This window comes from Oncorhynchus mykiss, chromosome 30 (assembly GCF_057628025.1).
Source record: "Oncorhynchus mykiss isolate SJ-2025 chromosome 30, ASM5762802v1, whole genome shotgun sequence".
Lineage (NCBI taxonomy): Eukaryota > Metazoa > Chordata > Actinopteri > Salmoniformes > Salmonidae > Oncorhynchus > Oncorhynchus mykiss.
Window position 1 is genome coordinate 36,064,713 of NC_143051.1, and position 8,164 is coordinate 36,072,876.

An 8,164-nucleotide genomic window follows, 5' to 3' on the forward strand; every position below is an offset into this window, starting at 1 on the left:
GCCAATACCAAACTCCCTCAAACATGACAGGACCAACTCATTGCCCCGTGACATGTGTATGAACACTGTTTGAGTGATTGAGACACAGTCGCTCAGCACCAGGATGGAGGAGGAGGAGGAGTGTTCTGGCCTAGAACCAAAATGGCTGCCCTTCATCTGTCAATTGGACCACTCCCCCCTCCAGTTTCCCTAGTGCAGGAGGAAAAACAACCCAGCAGATGGTGTGAGAGATTGGGTGCTCCTGGGAGCCCAGCAGGGTTGTTTGGTCGACATGAGCCTCGGTCCAGAACCCCTGACTCAAGCTGGTTAGCCGTCTGTGGCCCTTACAGTGCCCCTCCTCTGCAACTCACGTGACCCTCGGCCACTACAGTAAGGGGTGTGCTTAACACCGCCTGGTATGTACATTGTAAGGGTTGACATGTGAGACATCAGCTGGTCTCTCTGTATGTTAGTTAGAGACTGAGGAAGGGGGAGGGATCAGTGGGTTCATCTGATGACATATTTGAGATCCATGTGAGTCAAGCAACTAAACCGGAAATTTCACAGCATTTTTCTATATGACCTTAATAATATATGCACTCTATGTGGTACAATAAATTCACATCTTAAGTGGTTTAGCTGGCATGATCATCATAAATCAGTGCACACTGGTCTCTATCAATATCCTTCACCTTCCACTGTTACGCATATAACCTCCCAATGTCATTGACAATGTTGTCTCACTCATCGTTTCTGTGTTCAGAGAGGGTTTATCATTGTCATGTATTAGGCACACTAACTCACATTGGGAAATGCACTGGAACAATCGGGGGCGGACTGGGACAAAAATTCAGCCCTGGCATTTTAGCCACACCTCGGGAACCGCGGTCCATATTGACCAGTACACTATAGCACAGCGTTCCTCAGCTTTTACTATACCAGTGACTGGAAAAACATAGTCCTCCTCCTTTTAAACCAGCTCATGTTTAAAACAAAATACAACATGTAAAAGCACAACTGGAGATAGAACTCACCACTAAAAATGTTGCCTCCCTGTCGTGCAGTCTGTCTCTGCATCTTCTCTGCTGTCACACTGTTTCGGTCTGTCTGTCACTCCTAAGTGTCAATTGCTATTACACATAGAACTGCCAGTACATCTGTGTCTCTCTGTTTTCCTCCTACCTCCACTGCACTCACCTCTGAGCTGTCTCTGCTAAGCCAAGCATCCTTTCCCACAGCACTGGTACTAGAAGACCAGGGGACCACAGTGCCTGTGCTGGGCCCAGCAACATCCTAGTTGTGAATTAATAAACATTTTTATTATATAAAGAATAACTATTACTGACTGCTGCAGCAGCAGATGAGATGTCTGTGCTTCTAAACATTACTGGGACCAGAAGACCACAGAACCACATTGTCTGAACTGGGCCCAGCCACACCCTAGGGTAACAATTTATTTTAAGGGTCCACAATAAACCATTTATAAGGCATTTACAAACGGTTTGCTCATTATTGATTAAACATTACTCCCACATTTGTAAATGTTAGTAAGTTAGTTATTTACAGTGTACATTATATAGTGGTAGCAGAGGCAGAATCATGTTATGGGTGTGCTTGTCACCGGCAGGGAATGGGGAGTTTGTTAGGATCAAAATAAATATGAAAGGAGCAAAGCCCAGGTAAAATGTTAGAGGAAAACCCACCTCAGTCTTCTGAAAACCTAACCCTGGGTTCTAATAAGCTATGTGGAATTGTTTTAAGAAGGTCATACCAAGGATAATTTTGCCATTTGATTTTTAATTTTAAGACCCCTTCCATATTCAAAGAATATGGGGTTGAGATCTAGAGACTGGCTAGGCCACTCCAGGACCTTGAAATGCTTCTTACGAAGCCACTCCTTCGTTGCCCGGGCGGTGTGTTTGGGATCATTGTCATGCTGAAAGACCCAGCCACGTTTCATCTTCAATGCCCTTGCTGATGGTAGGCTTTGTTACTTTGGTCCCAGCTCTCTGCAGGTCATTCACTAGGTCCCCCCGTGTGGTTCTGGGATTTTTGCTCACCGTTCTTGTGATCATTTTGACCCCACGGGGTGAGATCTTTCGTGGAGCCCCAGATCGAGGGAGATTATCAGTGGTCTTGTATGTCTTCCATTTCCTAATAATTGCTCCCACAGTTGATTTCTTCAAACCAAGCTGCTTACCTATTGTAGATTCAGTCTTCCCAGCCTGGTGCAGGTCTACAATTTTGTTTCTGGTGTCCTTTGACAGCTCTTTGGTCTTGGCCATAGTGGAGTTTGGAGTGTGACTGTTTGAGGTTGTGGACAGGTGTATTTTATACTGATAACAAGTTCAAACAGGTGCCATTAATACAGGTAACGAGTGGAGGACAAAGGAGCCTCTTAAAGAAGAAGTTACAGGTCGGTGAGAGCCAGAAATCTTGCTTGTTTGTAGGTGACCAAATACTTATTTTCCACCATAATCTGCAAATAAATTCATTAAAAATCCTACAATGTGATTTTCTGGATTTTTTTTCTCATTTTGTCTGTCATAGTTGAAGTGTACCTATGATGAAAATTACAGGCCTCTCTCACCTTTTTAAGTGGGAGAACTTGCACAATTGGTGGTTGACTAAATACTTTTTTGCCCCACTGTATATACTTTCATACATTTTTTCAGCTGGTACTGGGGGGACCTTCAGACGAGTCTTGTGAGGTCATTGGGCGTCCTAGAGCAAAACTGACATGTACTGTATGTGTTCGTGAGAGTCACCTTTCCACAGAGAGGTCACATTAGTGTGTAGCCCAAACTTGCTCCTGTAAGTCACTGTGGATAAGAGTTTCTGCTAAATGACAAAAAATGCAAATGCGAATGTAAACTGTCGGGATGCTAAAGACAGAAGTTGGTAGATCAGCTGTACCTACTTCAGATGAGTCCCAAGACGCTTGTGGGGGTCGTAGATCAAAACGGAGAACACCATCGTGTTTGGGTCGTCTTTCCAGAATCTCTTCATAATAGTTTGTAGGACAAACAGACGATTTCGTGAGAAGGACGATTTTCGGGATGTCTCATGGTCTGACAAAACACCGCTCTGTCACCTTTCACCGCAGATGCGGAAGTGCGACATAGGCGGATGCCGTGGATTGAGACGCATCCAAAGCAACAACAAAAAATCTATCTCTAGCTAAAAGTGACTGATTTTTATGAGGATTTTATTAGAATGCCAATTAGATTTAAGCTGGGGCGCGGACATCAACCTTCGGGGGTTAACTCAGGGGGGGTGGACTTATAAAAATATGATATTGAAGTTTTTATTCATGTTTCTTAATTTGGTACATTTTCTCTAACTTTTACAATGTGGAGTAGGTCATGTAGGGAAAAAACAGCTAATTTAATCCCTTTTTAGATTTTTAATGTAGCAAAATGTGATAAAAGTTCAAGGGAGTGTAGACTTATAATAGCCTATCTACATATTTCAAATTAGCGCATGTCATGTGCCCCCTGCCCACTTAGATAAGTGTTTAAATATTAGCCTACAAATAATTCAATAGAAGAAAATGGAGAGAGAGAGAAGGAGAGAGAGACAGTTCCTTAATACTGTATATCATGTATAATACAGCCAATGGATACATTAAGGAACTGGAAGTCTCTTTGCGTTTTATTCTATAGAATTCCATATAAAAACCTTCAGTGTCATAGATCGATGCCAGGAGTAGTTTATGTGGATGCTGATAGATTTCCAGCGTTGTCCTTTGTTTGACAGTGCGGTTGAGCGTATACATATATTTCTGCCAAGAAGTGATGAGCCTTTCAGCGAATTAAATAGGCAGGACTTTCCAGCCTCCAGTGACAAAAAAAAGCAGAGAACATTCTGTGACTTGAGTGACTGGAGTTTATGGACTTTCCTCTGACACTGCCTACTATATAGGTCCTGGATGGCAGGAAGCTTGGCCCCAGTGATATACTGGGCCGTACGCACTACCCTCTGTAGCGCCTTACGGTCAGATGCCGAGCAGTTGCCATACCAGGCAGTGATGCAACCAGTCAGGATGCTCTCGATTGTGCAGCTGCAGAACTTTTTGAGGATCTGGGGACCCATGCCAAATCTTTTCAGTCTCCTGGGGGGGAAAAAGTTTTGTCGTGACCTCTTGGACCATGATAGTTCGTTGGTGATGTGGAACTTGGTGACCAAGGAACTTTAAACTCTCGACCTGCTCCACTACAGCCACGTTGATGTTAATGGGGGCCTGTTTGGCCCGCCTTCTCCTGTAGTCCACGATCAGCTCCTTTGTCTTGTTCACATTGAGAGGTTGTTGTCCTAGCACCACACTGCCAGTTCTCTGTCCTCCTCCCTATAAACTGTCACATCGTTGTCGGTGATCAGGCCTACCACTGTTGTGTCGTCTGCAAACTTAATGATGGTATTGGAGTCGTGTTTGGCCATGCAGTCGTGAGTGAACAAGGAGTACAGGAGGGGACTAAGTACACACCCCTGAGGGTCCCCAGTGTTGAGAATCAGCGTGGCAGATGTGTTGTTGCCTACCCTTTTGCAGAGGGAGGTGTTATGTCCCAGGGTACTTAGCTTAGTGATGAACTTCGTGGGCACTATGGTGTTGAACGCTGAGCTGTAGTCAATGAACAGCATTCTCACATAGGTGTTCCTTATGTTCAGGTGGGAAAAGGCAGAGTGGAGAGCGATTGAGATTGCGTCGTCTGTGGATCTGTTGGGAAGTATGCGAATTAGAGTGGGTCTAGGGTATCTGGGAGGATGCTGTTGATGTGAGCCATGACCCGCCTTTCAAAGCACTTCATGGCTACCTATGTGAGTGCTAAGGGCGGTAATCATTTAGGCAGGTTACCTTCACTTCCTTGGGCACAGGGAATATTGTGGTCTGCTTGAAACATGTAGGTATTACAGACTCGGTCAGGGAGAGGTTGAAAATATCAGTGAAGACACTTGCCAGTTGGTCCGCGCTTGCTTTGAGTACACGTCCTGGTAATATGTCTGGCCCTGCAGCTTTGTGAATGTTTAAAGGTCTTGCTCAAATCGGCTACCGAGAGCTTTATCACACAGTCATCCAGAACAGCTGGTTCTCTCATACATGCTTCAGTGTTGCTTGCCTCAAAGCGAGCATAAAAGGCATGTAACTCGTCTGGTAGGCTTGCGTCACTGGGCAGCTCGTGTCTGGGTTTCCATTTGTAGTCAGTAATAGTTTTCAAGCCCTGCCACATCCGACAAGCGTCAGAGCTGGTGTAGTAGGATTCAATATTAATCCTGTATTGATGCTTAGCTTGTTTGATAGTTCGTCTGAGGGCATAGCAGGATTTCTTATAAACGTCCGAATATATAGCCAATGTACCACAGCTAAGGGCTGTTCTTATGCACGACACAACACGGAGTGCCTGGACACAGCCCTTAGCCGTGGTATATTGGCCATTTATCACAAACCCCAGAGGTGCCTTATTGCTGTTATATACTGGTTACAAACGTAATTAGAGCAGTAAAAATACATGTTTTGTCATACCTGTGGTATACTGATATACCACGGCTGTCAACCAATCAGCATTCAGGGCTTGAACCACCCAGTTTATAAGAGCCAATATAATGACTTGTTAGGCTATATTTCAAGGAACCTAGTGTCTAAATGTTCCCCTGAATCCCCCTAACTGGCAGCAGTAGGCTACATGATCTGTGTCGGTGTGCGTGAGTTTCTTTCTCTGTTTTCTTACTACCTCAACTGCATCGCTTTGCGACAGCGACTTTTAGGGTTTGCGTTTGCGGTGATGTGCACTGGTGTGGCTAAAATGCAGAATTTTTGTCCCAGTCCGCCACTGACTGTTCCAGTGCATTTCCAAATGTTAGTTAGTGTCCCGAATTCATGACAGTGATAAACCCTCTCTGAACACATGATGCGTAGTTGTTTTCTGGAGGATTGGTCAGGCAGCATAGGGGTGAAGACGGATGCACTTAAAGACACTTTTCACGTCTTCTGGCTGACCAGTCGGGAACAGGGGTCTCAAGGTTGACAACTCTCTGATGCATGACAGTGAAACAGGGTTTCCGTTGGCGTTCCTTACAGCAAGGTCAGCACTTCTGTACACACAGTTCTGTTCTGGTGTTCTGCACCCACTGAGAACACAGAGACAGCCCCGCTGATGGACTGTCTGCAGCCACCTGTGTGTGTGTGTGTGTGTGTGTGTGTGTCGAGCTCTGTTGTTTACCACATTCTGTTCTGACCCTCTCTCTCCCATGCAGCATACAACCAACTACTATATTCAGTTGAAACCCCTAGCTAATGTATTTTTTCAGTGCAAGGGGTAAGGTTTCTTGACTCAACACAGTCAATTGTCAGATGCTATATTTTCACAACACACAGTATATTTCCCTCTGCATAACACCCACTTTGATTTAAAAACACATACAGCTAAAAGCATTGCTAAAGCATTGTAGTTCTACATCAGTTATCTGCTGAGACCCATCCACTGCAGTGAAGCCAGGAGAGACAGGTGTGTGTCAGACGATCCAAAGCACAGATAAGGTCTATAATCATCTCCCTATAGAAGGACATTAAGAAGATATTGTCACAGCCAAGAGGATAATATTTGACACTGCAGGGATAGCTTGGAGTGGCATGAAGTGTAGAAAGACAAAGGGTGCCACGGTGCCCCTTAATCACCCCACGTTCATCCTCCTTTCTTTAGTTTATATATCCAGAGATGAGAGAACGTTAACACACACTTTAACATAGGCCATATTCATGTTTTACTGAATAGTCTACACACAAAGTACCATTCCTTGTTGCCTACTGTCAATTCCAAGGACCTGTCGTCCAGACTCGAGACTCAAAACTCCCAATAGTCTTTCCTCATAATCCGCTTTCATGCACTGTTTCAATTGCTAATTACACTGCATATATTTACAGAACTATAACTTCTCAGGTTACTATCCTATAGGTAATATATTGCGAACTATAAACAGTGAAAAGAAAGCAGTCCGTCTTCAAAGAGACTATATGAATGTGTCCAAGCTCAACGTCTGCTTTTGAACAGACAATAACCCTGCCCCTTGTATCCACTCTCCTAATGAATTGGTTTTTACCCTGTTTGGGAAAAATGTACCCTTCCCTCCCCTCCTAATTTTCCAATTTGCTGTGTCATTTATATGTAATTGAGGATCGTATTGGGCCATATTAGTCTCACAAATAGGATGAAATACTTTATTGAAGTGCTGCTTTATAAAGAGGCCCTCGTAAACCAAACATCAATTGTGGCCCTTGGAGGAGACTAGGGCTCTCTGGTATATTGTGGGGTTTTGTATAAGAGGCTGTAATTATTTCTCGGAGGGCAATCCTGGTTGCTACTCCACTACCATTATATGGGACACTCTTTTTTTTCAATGGGTTGTAATGAAAAAGAGAGTGCTGTGTTGCTCTGCTAGTGTTTGCAACTCATATTCTTTAACCAAATAGGAAAAGCTTGTTTTCACCTGCAGAGACCTGGGCCTGCATAGGAATGTAAAGGTATTAGTATTTTTAAACATCGGAGCACCTTGCAGGAAAGTGGCTTTTCTTTCTGTTTGGGGGAAGTGGAACTTTGTGCCCTTGATGCTTAACTGTTCACAGATTGTAAACAGTCAAAGCAGAACATTACACGTGTTCTGCTTTGTGCGTCAAGACAAACCCTACCCTAATATTGAAGCATATTGGGCTACATTCAAAAGCTTTAAACGTTTTAAAAGTTGGAAAATTATGTGTAAAATACAATTGGCCAACAGAATCTGTTAAACTTTTGTTTTCATTGTCTACTTGTTCATGGATACCTGAGCTTGGTAGATACACGCAGCACTATATCACTTTACAAATCACTGTGAAATCACCAAAGCCTTAACCTCCCATTTCTGGGTGGAGTATCTGGTTATTTGCAGGGTTAAATTCAGGGGACTTTTTGGCAGCAGATGTTCCCCTCAGCCTGTCGCTAGGATTCCTTAGTGGCAGAGGGGCCGCTCATGAAAACGCCATTAGGCCCCACCAGTCGCCAGACTGTGTCCAGACTGTCAAATTGGGGCCAAGCCACAGCCACCCTACCCACCCTCTACCAGCGCCATGAGTCTTTTGCCCTATCAACCCTTAAATGCAAAACTACATAACATGAAAAGGAAATGTTTCAATCCTTGTCATACAATACACCTT